The following is a 13,950-nucleotide window of genomic DNA, read 5'->3' on the forward strand; positions in this document are numbered from 1 at the left end:
GTTCCGACTTATATACTGCGTGCAAAGGAAAGAAGGGTGAGTGCAAAGTTTCAATCCGATAGCTTTAAAACTGAGAGACTAGTTTGCGTAGAAACAGACAGACGGACAGACAGACGGACAGACGGACATGGCTATATCAACTCAGGAGGTGATCCTGATCAAGAATATATATACTTTATAGGGTCGGAGATGTCTCCTTCACTGCGTTGCACACTTTTGACCAAAATTATAATACCCTCTGCAAGGGTATAAAAAAGTAAAAGTAAACATTATTATTGTGTTAATTAAATCATTTTTAGAATGTACAGTTTATTCACTAACTAAAATGTAATTAACTGATCTTGCTAACCGAACGAGCGTGTTTACCACAAAATTAAGAAATTTTATAACTACTTGTTAAGCAAAATTAACACTTTGCTAAAAAAAATACTTTAAAATTTTTGCAGATAAACGTAAAAATCCGAGGTTGTTATATTAAAAAATTCTGAGGACTTTATAAAAATGTCGCATCTATTGCAAAAGAATACCTACTAATATTATATGAAATGTTGAAATAAATGTTTTTTTCACAAAAAAAACGATACAACAAATAATTTGGTTTTTTAAAACCGGTATATTCGTTTCTCAGTAACAACGATTCAAACATTTTTAATCAACGAAGTTTAATTTGCCGAAATCTACCAATACTACATCACTCCCGCCCCCGCTAACAATCCTTTCGCTCTCTTAACTATATGAACTCAATATTCTGTGACGTCATAATCGACAATTTAACAACGAGTAGCTCCTAAATTATAGGTTCGATTTAAAAAGTTTTTGATGTGTCGATTGATATTGACCGACCATATCGTAGTGCGACTTGTATTTGTATAGAGGATATAAATAATTATAATAATTAATGTGTGTATCGCCAGAATCTGCTTTTTCCTGGTAGTAACGGGTATAAATACAGTTTATTTTATTATACCCTTGCAGAGGGTATTATAATTTCAGTCAAAAGTTTGCAACGCTGTGAAGGAGACATTTCCGACCCTATAAAGTATATATATTATTGATCAGCATCACCAGGAGAGTCCATCTAGCCATGTCCGTCTGTCTGTCTGTCTGTCCGTCCGTCTGTCCGTCCGTCTGTCCGTCCGTCTGTCCGTCCGTCTGTCCGTCCGTCTGTCCGTCCGTCCGTTTCTACGCAAACTAGTCCCTCAGTTTTAAAGCTATCTGCTTGAAGCTTTCCAAAAGTTGTCTTTCTATTGCAGGTACTATATAAGTCGGAACGAGCCGGATCGGGCGACTATATCATATAGCTGCCATATAACTGAACGATCGCAAAAGCCATAACTTTGGTGTTTTTCAAGTTAGGATTTTCTATGAGCTTTATTTTTGGCCAATTAATCCGACCTACCGAATTTCATAAGGATCGGACGACTATATCCTATAGCCGCCATATAACTGATTGATCGGAAGTGCCATAACTTTGGTGTTTGTAAAGTTAAGAAGTTGGGTTTTTCTCTGTGTTTTATTTTTGGGTAAACAATCCGATATACCAAATTTCATAATAATCCGATCTCCCAAATTTCATAATAATCGGCCGACTATATCTTATAGCTGCCATATAACTGAACGATTGGAAATGCCATAACTTTGGTGTTTTTAAAATTAGGATATTGGAACTTTTTATGAGTATTAAGAATGCATCAAATGAATAATTTTGAAGAATATAATTTACAGAATATTCTGCAAGGGTATATCAACTTCGGCTCCGTCCGAAGTTAGCTTTCCTTTCTTGTTTAGTAATGAGGGTAATAGCGTTGGTAGGGTAATGTTTTGGGTGTGAGTGTGAGAGCAACTTTTTTTAACAAAGACAAAACCAGAACTTTGTTTCAATGTATTCCACCAGCTCAGTCTGCACACATTAACGTATTTAAAAAAAATAAACCAGTCGTCAAGATAGGGAAATATGCTCGAAAATATAATATCTCTAAGAATATGTTCATAAAAAATGATTTAATAAAGGATTGAAGAAATAATAATCCCTAAAGATTATAAAATGAAAGACCGATTTTTAAGGGGATACGGCCACAGCCCAAACCGTAAGAGCAAGAGCAACCAAATTTTTTCACAGTATTCCATTGGGGGCGTGGGCGCCCACTAAGATCCGATATGTCCCCCCAGTGGCCCCAAACAGCTCCAACATCCATTATTCTGAGCAAAAAAAAGTTGATGTATTTAAGCTTAACTTCTAAAGTGGTTGGAATTTCGATATTTGGTTTTTTCCGAATTTTAGGTTTTGAAAAGGCCTAATTAGAAATCTAAAAGAAATTTCGATATCCCCCATAATTTGGGGGCTACATTTAAAATTAACTTTTCGATTTAAAAAATCTAAACCGCTGCTCCGATTAAGATGCTTTTTTGCTCAATAGTTATTCTATGGCCCAAATGCTTAAGTTTAATTTTTCAAGTTTTTAACATTTTTTTAAGTATTTTTAACGAATTTATTTTGATTTTCTAAGTTATTGCGTTGCATTTTGCGGGAGCCTGTCGAGAGAACGAAACCCAGAGAGCGGATGCCAAGAGAGCGACGGCCGAGAGAGCAACAGCCAAGAAAACTGATGAGGGGGAGGGGTAGTGCTGCAGGGAAAGGGGAGGGGAAAGAGGCAATTTAAGCTAAATTTGTTTTGGATTTTAAAAACTTAAACTGCTGCTCCGATCAATATGATTTTCGATCAATAGTCAGTCCTGTGGATCAAATGCTTAGGTTTTATTTTTCATTTTGTAGCAGAAGTAAGAGCCTTATTTAATTTCCACCATGGAAGAAAATAGAAAATTACTACAAATTCTGTAAGCAAAGCCAAAATGTTTCCAAGTTAAATATTAATCTTAAGATTCGAACTTTTGACCAAATACGTATGTACATATGTATATTTGGATATGTTTTGATTTGCTTATATGTACAATACATGTACATACATACAATGTGTGTGTATGTTTCTATTCGAAAGTAGATAATGTGCTTAAATACAAATAAAATGATTTATTATACCCGTTTATCGATCAAATGTGGAATCTGAAAATAATACGTTACTTTGCTGTTTTTGTATTGGATGCCAATCTTTTACTGTGTGTACAAAGGTTTTCGTTTCATTCAAAACAAGAAATTTGAAAACAACAAATTCCAATTTACAAACAAGTATACATATTTGTGCGCAAATTAAAATTGCATTGATAACATTGTAACTGATAAAAAACTGATACTAGCTCACGACTTTTACTTGGATCACTTTCATTTATTATATAGCTCTGCCAGTATCCTTCTGATTCTCTCTCTTGAAGGATCTTCTACAAAGGTTGTTTACACAAAGGTTTTCAAAAAACGCCCAAATAAGAAATAAGAAAGTCCTGACAACCAAATTTCCTAACTCTAAACTAATATTAAGCGAACGAGCAAAAAGTCGTATACAATACAGTTTTACAAAGCGTTGGGGCTGAGATGGGTGAAATATTTTTTTTGAATGCACCTGGAGGGACAGGTAAAACCTTCTTGACAAACTTATTGTTGGCATTTGATGGTTTAGAAGTCTCCTATAAATCGGTCGACTCTGTTCCTGATGCTGATAATGCTGTTCATTACCCTGTTGAATTTTTAAATTCCTTGAATCCTCCAGGAATTCCTCAGCATAATCTGTCTCTTAGGGTTGGAGCAACCGTAATGTTATTGCGAAATTTAAGTCCCCCAAAGTTATGCAATGGGACACGATTGCAGATAAAAGGTCTTCATAAGAATGTAATCGAAGCAACAGTACTTACGGGGTGCGCGAAGGGGGAAACAGTGTTTATACCCAGGATCCCATTAATACCATCCAGTCTGCTGTTTCAGTTTAAAAGGCTACAATTCCCTCTAAAAGTTTGCTTTGCAATAACTATAAATAAATCGCAGGGGCAGACTTTGAAGCTGGCTGGACTAGATCTTAGAGAAGATTGCTTCTCTCATGGACAATTTTATGTCGCATGCTCTAGAGTTAGCTCTGCCAGTAGCCTTATTATTCTCGCTCCTGAAGGACCTTCTAAAAATGTTGTTTACACAGAGGTTTTAAAGTAATCATATTAATTAACATTATTAAACCTAGAAAGTTTCAGTGGAAAAAAAACGCGCCATTTTTTCTACCTCAAATGTGGTGTGGAAATAGGAAAGTCTTGACAACCGTACTCAAAACTAATTTTAAGCGAACGAAGTCGCGCCGGGTACAGCTAGTAAATAATATAAAAGAAGCTGAGAGCTATAATATCTATTATATATATAATAATAATAATTATATCCATTTAATATTTATCCCCCTTTCGTAAAAAGCCTTTCCTAGGGCCAAGTGGATTCTTGTTTTTAACCTTAGCCACCAGCACTTTCAAGATGTTTTATGAAAAGCTAAGATTTAATGAAGATTTGCTTTTTTAATAATTAACCAATATTTTAAGCCAAATTCCCTTTAAGGACGAGAAATTTTAGAAACCAGAATCATATACTCCAAGAAATTTTTAGTCGAAATGTGCAATTAATTTGAACAACAAGTGATGGACACATTTCTGACTATATAAAGTATGTTTATTCGATCTAGACTTGTCCTTTTGTCAGTTTTTACGCAAAACGCAAGCTATTTAAACAAAATTTTAAAATAGGTCGGAACGGTCCGGATCAGGCTTCTATATCAGAGGGTATTAGAGGGTCAACAGTTTAAAACGCAGTGAAGAAGACATTTCCCTTTAACTTTGGTGTTTGTGAAGTTAGGAAGTTTGAATTTTATATGGGTTTTATTTTTGGCTAATCTATCCGACCTACCAAATTTCATAAGGATCGGCCGACTATATCCTATAGCTGGCATTTAAGTGATTGATCGGAAATGCCATAACTTTGGAGTTTGTAAAGTTAGGAAGTTTGGATTTTATATGGGGTTTATTTTGGCTAATCAATCCGACCTTCCAAATTTCATAAGGATCGTCCGACTATATCTTATAGCCGCCAAATAACTGATTGATCGGAAATGCCATAACTTTGGTGTTTGTAAAGTTAGGAAGTTTGGACTTTTTGGAACACCAAAGTTAGTGCATTTCCGATCGTTCAGTTATATGGCAGCTATAAGATATAGTCAGCACACACTAACGTATTTAAAAATAAGCCAGTCGTCAAGATAGGGAAATGTTCTCGAAAATATAATATCTCTAAGGATATGTTCATAAAAAAGGATTTAATAAAGGATTAAATAAATAATAATAAATAATATAAAAGAAGTTTAGATAATTTCAAACTAAATGTTCTTTAAATATGAAAATGTCTACTTAAATTTTGGGCTTTAGAATAATTGTTATCAAAATGTACTAAAGGTCTGTGTCGTGGCCTTTTGGTCCTCAGACCAATACCTTGAGTTATATAAAAATCGGATGACTATATACATATATGTCGGCGCACACTAAGAGTGTGTGCATGTTGGTGTATGGGTGTGTATGGGTATATTCTCGGGAATTTCACCAGAAGGCCTATTTCATCACTATTGGTAATATTGCATTAGCCTCTAATTCTGCTGTGTCATGTTGTCGCTTTAAGAAATTGCGTTTCAGCGGGGCGACTCGCTGTCGCCGAGTGTGGTTCGGTGGTAAGCACAGAAGGAAGAAGGAACGATGCATTGAGTTGCGTTTAGAACATGAGGTGTGCGAAACCGAAACTCGCTGCGCTACTACGATGTCGGACTAGAATAACCCTGCTGCAACATATAAATTAGTAAATGTCCCGCACAGCAGTCAATGTGTCGGCAGTGGGAGGGGGTGTGCCTGGCAAGTCAGCCTAGCGATCTGCCTTCTTTGTTGGGAGTTATGTAGGGAGTTAATCAGTCCCGCGCAGCAGCCAATGTGTCGGCAGCGGGAGGGGTTGTGCCGGGCAAGTCTGCCTAGCGGTCTTCCTTTTTTGTTAGGATTTATGTAGGGAGGAACTACCTCCGTTATTGTTGGACCTTAAGGCACAACAACCAATAATAAAAAGTGTGTAACGGCTGAGCCGGAATTCAAATCAAAGAGCGATGGCTCTGTCTTTATTGAGATATAAAAATGATCTGAACTTAAAGCTAACATAAAAAGGGACTCATAGCGGCCACTCCAATGGGTAGTGCTTGCCGGCTATGCACGAGCTTCCGGCCAGACGTTGTGTCAGCAATTTGGCCGGAGCGAGCTTTCGGACGATCGGTCATTGCCGTCGCCCGGTTAACTTAGTTAACTTATACATATATACCATATAGATAGTTGCCAAATTTACCGTATTAATTTATGATATTTACTTGCACATTAAATTTTCCAAATTGTTTTTTTATGATCTTGCGAAAAATTTTGCCATATGAACAATCGGGTAAAATTTGGTAATTTACTGTTGGCTTTTTGTTTTTAGGCTTTTTGTTTTTATATATTGGCTTTAAATCATTTGCGATCCATCTCTTGAGTTATGTATATATGTATATCCTAAAGCTTTGTGTGGAGATCTAGTATCCCATCGGCTGGACCTTCCCATACTTGCAGAATGAAATTCAGCCTAGTGCTGCTGATTAATATTCATTCTTATATACTTTATAGGGTCGGAAATGTATTTTCCATTGCCAACTTTTATATGAAGTTCACTTTGCTAAATTAGAATTGATTATATATGGGTTATATCACTTTTGTTGTAGTTAATGAGGGTATATAAACTTCGTATTGGGGAAGCTCGCTTTCTTTTTGTAAGAAGTAAATCCTTTGCGGTTCATAAGAAACAACGTACCCTAAAAACGTGAAGCTCACCCGATTTTATTCGATGAAAGAAAAGCCACAAAAGGACTTTATGAATTGACGCAAAATATAACAAATTTTTATTTATTTCTACCATTTCTTTGAGAATAATAATCAACATACCAAAATATTGGTCTTGTGAAGATCTTCGACCATTTATTTGTAATGGGGCCCAAAATATATAGATCCTTAAAACTTTAACGAGAATGGATGGGATTTTTTAAGTCTAGCGAAATATAGATTATGATTCAGAACTCACATAACACCACAGCTGATAATGAAGACAATCACCACGCAACACCGATCAGCTGTTGGCAGTCTCATCACAGCTTACTGATTTTCGAACTGTGAACAAATATTCTTGAAGCAAAGGCTTCCAAACCCTAATGACTTCAAACTTAGGTAAAAACTTTTGAAAGACTCCTTAGTACATCTTACCAAACCAAGCACCGAAGGCTAGAAAGATAATTTTTTTGTCCAAAATGTGAATGTTCCAGTCCTTATAAAATATGAAACTTTTTAACGAACTTAAAATAACGAATTTAACTGTATTTAAACCATCGGAGCGACTTAAAAACGCATTAAATGAAACCTAAGCAAAATAAAGCTAAAAATAAGTCAGCACACGAAAAACAAATTGTTTATAAAACAAGAAAGGAAAGGTAACTTCGGGCGGAGCCAAAGTTGATATACCCTTGCAGAAAACTCTGTAAATTATATTCTCCAAAATTATTCATATGATGCATTCTTAATACTCATAAAAAATCCAAACTTCCTAACTTGAAAAACACCAAAGTTATGGCATTTCCAATCGTTTAGTTATATGGTAGCTATAGGATATAGTCAACCGATCCTTATGAAATTAGGTAGGTCGGATTGATTGGCCAAATATAAGACCCATAGCAAATCCCAACTTTCTAACTTTACAAACACCAAAGTTATGGCATTTCCGATCAATCAGTTATATGGCAGCTATAGGAAATAGTTGGCCGATTCCTTTGTAATTTGGTAGGTCGGATTGATTGGCCAAATATAAAACCCATAGAAAATCCCAATTTCCTAACTTTACAAAAACGAAAGTTATGGCATTTCCAATCAGTTATATGGCAGCTATAGTCGTATATATGGGATATAGTCGTCCGATCCCGGCCGTTCCGACTTATATACTGCGTGCAAAGGAAAGAAGGGTGTGTGCAAAGTTTCAATTCGATATCTTTAAAACTGAGAGACTAGTTTGCGTAGAAACAGACAGACGGACATGGCTATATCAACTCAGGAGGTGATCCTGATCAAGAATATATATACTTTATAGGGCTTATCTTTCAAGATAACTGTTCCTAACGAGCTTTTTGAAGCCATATGCTCGGGCGACTTTTGGCCGGATAATATGGTTGTAAAAGAGTTCGAGGCTAAGATAAAGAAGAAGGGGTCCGTGGGAGGAAAATTTCCTTGTCGAGGCCAAACCAGTGTACAAAAAACTGACTTCTAACCTCCTTTTTTCCTATCAGAATGCAAGAGGTTTGCGTAGCAAGCTCACTAAATTGTATTCCGATAGCCTTTCCTTTGCATCTCATATTATTGTGTTTACAGAAACCTGGTTAAAGCCGGAGATCTTTAGCTCCGAAGTTTTTCCAGGTAAGTACACAATATATAGGTATGCCCGTCCCCCTAGACGGGGAGGTGGAGTCTTAATTGGAGTTGATTCAAACCTCCCGTCTGAGGAGTTATTTTTTGATGAATTCAATACCATTGAATTTATTTGTGTAAAGTTATCGCTTCTTGGTAGCTCTATATACATAACTTGCTCATATATTCCGCCGTTGTCTGAACTTCCTGATTATTAAAATCACCTTTCCGTTATTAAGTCCGTTGCAAATAAGCTTTCCGATAGGGATCAGTTGGTAGTTCTAGGTGATTTTAATATACCTGGAGTTACTTGGTCCACTGACGATGGATTGAATGTCTTACTACCTATAGCACAGCATGATTTTATTGACGGCCGGCTTGACATATCTCTATCTCAAGTAAACCATGTTCGAAAACCATTAGGTCGCCTACTTGATTTGTGTTTTGTATCAAGACCTAAAGGTGTGTTTCTGTCCAGAGTAGCACCAATCACGCAACCTGAAGATCCATATCACCCTACAATCGAACTTTATTGCCTTGCATGAGCCTTTCAGAGTATTGTGTTCTGACTATAATAGACTTTTTCCTATAATCTCAAATCTTGACTCTATGCCGCTCCTAAAACGTTTAGTACTAGCTTCATTGGCACAAAATTGATCTTACTATTACTTTTTTCCCCGGACTTTTACATATATTTCCTAATCTCGCGTCTATCTTCTCGCGAATCGTGCCGTACGATACACGGCAGCGCCCCTCGGTCGGTTAGGCGGGTAAGTGGTCCGTGGGACTCCGCGCAAAAAAAAAATTAGAATGTACAGTTTATTCACTCACGAAAATGTAATTAACTGATCTTGCTAACCAAACGAGCGTGTTTACCACAAAATTAAGAAATTTTATAACAACTTGTTAAGCAAAATTAACACTTTGCTAAAAAAAATACTTTAAAATTTTTGCAGATAAACGTAAAAATCCGTGGTTGTTATATTAACAAATTCTGAGGACTTCATAAAAATTTCGCATCTATTGCAAAAGAATACCTACTAATATTATATGAAATGTTGAAATAAATGTTTTTTTCACAAAAAAAACGATACAACAAATAATTTGGTTTTTTAAAACCGGTATATTCGTTTCTCAGTAACAACGATTCAAACATTTTTAATCAACAAAGTTTAATTGCCAAAATCTACCAATACTACATCACTCCCGCCCTCGCTAACAGTCCATTCGCTCTCTTAACTATATGAACTCAATATTATGTGACGTCATAATCAACACTTTAACAACGAGTAGCTTCTAAATTATAGGTTCGATTTAAAAAGTTTTTGATGTGTCGATTGATATTGATATAGAGGATATAAATAATTATAATAATTAATGTGTGTATCGCCAGAATCTGCTGTTTTCCTGGTAGTAACGGGTATAAATACAGTTTATTTTATTTAGTAATGAGGGTAATAGCGTTGGTAGGGTAATGTTTTGGGTGTGAGTGTGAGAGCAACTATTTTTAACAAAGACAAAACCAGAACTTTGTTTCAATGTATTCCACCAGCTCAGTCTGCACACATTAACGTATTTAAAAATAAACCAGTCGTCAAGATAGGGAAATATGCTCGAAAATATAATGTCTCTAAGAATATGTTCATAAAAAATGATTTAATAAAGGATTGAAAAATTAAAATAATAATAAATAATATAAAAGAAGCTGAGAGCTATAATAGTATAATATCCATTTAATATTTATCCCCCTTTCGTAAAAAGCCTCTCCTAGGGCCAAGTGGATTCTTGTTTTTAACCTTAGCCACCAGCACTTTAAAGATGTTTTATGAAAAGCTAAAATTTAATGGAGATTTGCTTTTTTAATAATTAACCAATATTTTAAGCCAAAACCAATATTCCCTTTAAGGATGAGAAATTTTAGAAACCAGAATCATATACTCCAAGAAATTTTTAGTCGAAATGTGCAATTAATTTGAACAACAATTATGGCATTTGTCCATAGTTTGCAACGCAGTGATGGACACATTTCTGACTATATAAAGTATGTTTATTCGATCTAGACTTGTCCTTTTGTCAGTTTTTACGCAAAACGCAAGCTATTTAAACAAAATTTTAAAATAGGTCGGAACGGTCCGGATCAGGGTTCTATAACATACTCTAAATACCTCGTTGTAAAAGACATTAGTAACAAAAAGAACATTGACTCAAAGTTATATGAATTCCTTTAAACACTTCCAATAGTAAAAACAATTATTACAGATAACGAGCCGAGTTTCGTATCGGCACAAGCTTAAATTCTTTTTTACAACGTTTTGGAATTTCAATTCAATAAAGCCTATCCAACGGACAAAGTGAAAGAGTTCATTCAACCTTAACAGAGAAACTCGTTGTATTAAAGACGAGTACCGCCTACTAGATTGTTCTGAAATTATTTTAAGAGCTGCAAAGAATTACAATTTGACAATTCACTCAGTGACAAACCAAAACCCTTACGACATCTTGTTTAATAAAATAAATCATAGCGACTTACTAGTCAAATTACAGATAGGACAAACTAAAATGTTAGATCAACAAAATAAAAATAAATTACAAAAAACAAGTCGTTCAGAAAAACTTACCAAACAAAGTAATAATTAATAATAGAAAAAGAGTTATTCATGGAAATCTTATTTGTCATCGCTATTTTAATTACTTTTTGCCACTCGGAAATTATTGACTACACTAACAACGACTATTTACTACTAAAAAACGAAAACGATGTAATCTCTTACGTCTCCTTTGAGGATCTATTCCAACATAAGTTTTTACAAAGAAATAATTTAAATTGAAAACAGTATTAGTAATAAAAGTGAGAATTATGACTTAAAATTGGACATTACACAAAATTTAAACATGATCAAAATCCTCATGTTCCAACTATTACCATGTAGAAATAAAAGGGGCATTAACAAATTGAGAACAGTATGGAAGTGGCAGCTGACCATGACGACTTGAATTGAATTGAATTGAAAATAAAATTAAAGAACTTACAGAAAACAATAACAAACAATTTACAATAAATATTCACAAATATTTCAAGAAGTACAATTACTCATCAAAACCCTTGACTCGATCATTTTAAAAAAAAAACAAGAAAGGAAAGCTAACTTCGGGCGGAGCCGAAGTTGATATACCCTTGCAGAATACTCTGTAAATTATATTCTCCAAAATTATTCATATGATGCATTCTTAATACTCATAAAAAATCCGAACTTCCTAACTTTAACAACAACAAAGTTATGGCATTTCCAATCGTTCAGTTATATGGCAGCTATAGGATATAGTCGGCCGATCCTTATGAAATTTGATAGGTCGGATTGATTGGCCAAAAATAAAATCCATAGAAAATCCCAACTTCCTAACTTTACAAACACCAAAGTTATGGCATTTCCGATCAATCAGTTATATGGCAGCTATAGGATATAGTCGGCCGATCCTTATGAAATTTGGTAGGTCGGATTGATTGGCCAAAAATAAAATCCATAGAAAATCCCAACTTCCTAACTTAACAAACACCAAAGTTATGGCATTTCCGATCAATCAGTTATATGGCAGCTATAGGATATAGTCGGCCGATCCTTATGAAATTTGGTGGGTCGGATTGATTGGCCAAATATAAAACCCATAGAAAATCCCAACTTTCTAACTTTACAAACACCAAAGTTATGGCATTTCCGATCAATCAGTTATATGGCAGCTATAGGATATAGTCGGCCGATCCTTATGAAATTTGGTAGGTCGGATTGATTGGCCAAATATAAAACCCATAGAAAATCCCAACTTTCTAACTTTACAAACACCAAAGTTATGGCATTTCCGATCAATCAGTTATATGGCAGCTAAAGGATATAGTCGGCCGATCCTTATGAAATTTGGTAGGTCGGATTGATTGGCCAAATATAAAACCCATAGAAAATCCCAACTTCCTAACTTTACAAACACGAAAGTTATGGCATTTCCGATCAATCAGTTATATGGCAGCTATAGGATATAGTCGGCCGATCCCGGCCGTTCCGACTTATATACTGCGTGCAAAGGAAAGAAGGGTGTGTGCAAAGTTTCAATCCGATAGCTTTAAAACTGAGAGACTAGTTTGCGTAGAAACAGACAGACGGACAGACGGACAGACGGACAGACGGACAGACGGACATGGCTATATCAACTCAGGAGGTGATCCTGATCAAGAATATATATACTTTATAGGGTCGGAGATGTCTCCTTCACTGCGTTGCACACTTTTGACCAAAATTATAATACCCTCTGCAAGGGTATAACAAGAAAGGAAAGCCAACTTCGGGCGGAGCCGAAGTTGATATACCCTTGCAGAATACTCTGTAAATTATATTCTCCAAAATTATTCATATGATGCATTCTTAATACTCATCAAAAATCCCAACTTCCTAACTTTAAAAACACCAAAGTTATGGCATTTCCAATCGTTCAGTTATATGGCAGCTATAGAATATAGTCGGCCGATCCTTATGAAATTTAATAGGTTGGATTGATTGGCTAAAAATAAAACCCATAGAAAATCCCAACTTCCTAACTTAACAAACACCAAAGTTATGGCATTTCCGATCGTTCAGTTATATGGCAGCTATAAGATATAGTCGGCCGATTCTCATGAAATTCGGTAGGTCAGATTGATTGGCCAAATATAAAACCTATAGAAAATCTCAACTTCCTAACTTTACAAACACCAAAGTTATGGCATTAACGATCGTTCAGTTATATGACAGCTATAGGATATAGTCGTCCGATCCCGGCCGTTCCGACTTATATACTGCGTGCAAAGGAAAGAAGGGTGTGTGCAAAGTTTCAATTCGATATCTTTAAAACTGAGAGACTAGTTCGCGTAGAAACAGACAGACGGACAGACAGACGGACAGACGGACAGACGGACAGACGGACGGACGGACAGACGGACAGACGGACAGACGGACATGGCTATATCAACTCAGGAGGTGATCCTGATCAAGAATATATATACTTTATAGGGTCGGAGATGTCTCCTTCACTGCGTTGCACACTTTTGACCAAAATTATAATACCCTCTGCAAGGGTATAACAAAAGTAAGACAACACCGTCTAAAATTAATTACACTTGATATTTAAACTTTAATTACTATAACTTTGGCAAAAGTCGACTTTTTCAATACAAAACAAGAAAGGAAGCAGACTTCGGCAAGCCGAAGTTTATATACCCTTGCAGTTATTACAAAACGCGTACATTTCGATTTCTATGCCTATATTACTAAAAATAATGAAGCTATGTCGCATTTGCGAGGCATTTTGCCATCGTTTTTATGGCAGCTTTATGATATTGTTGTCCGATTTTAACAAAACTAAAAGCGTAATTCTGATATTTTTTCTATTTTGATAAATAAAAAAACAACAAGGCTCCAATGGGAAAATTTCAAAGAGAATGTCGCAAATGTCGCAATTACTCTCGACGATCCTGCAACTCAGGCCAGTAACGAACTAAAAAAACAA

The sequence above is a fragment of the Drosophila rhopaloa genome, unplaced genomic scaffold (assembly GCF_018152115.1).
Source record: "Drosophila rhopaloa isolate 14029-0021.01 unplaced genomic scaffold, ASM1815211v1 contig_218, whole genome shotgun sequence".
Lineage (NCBI taxonomy): Eukaryota > Metazoa > Arthropoda > Insecta > Diptera > Drosophilidae > Drosophila > Drosophila rhopaloa.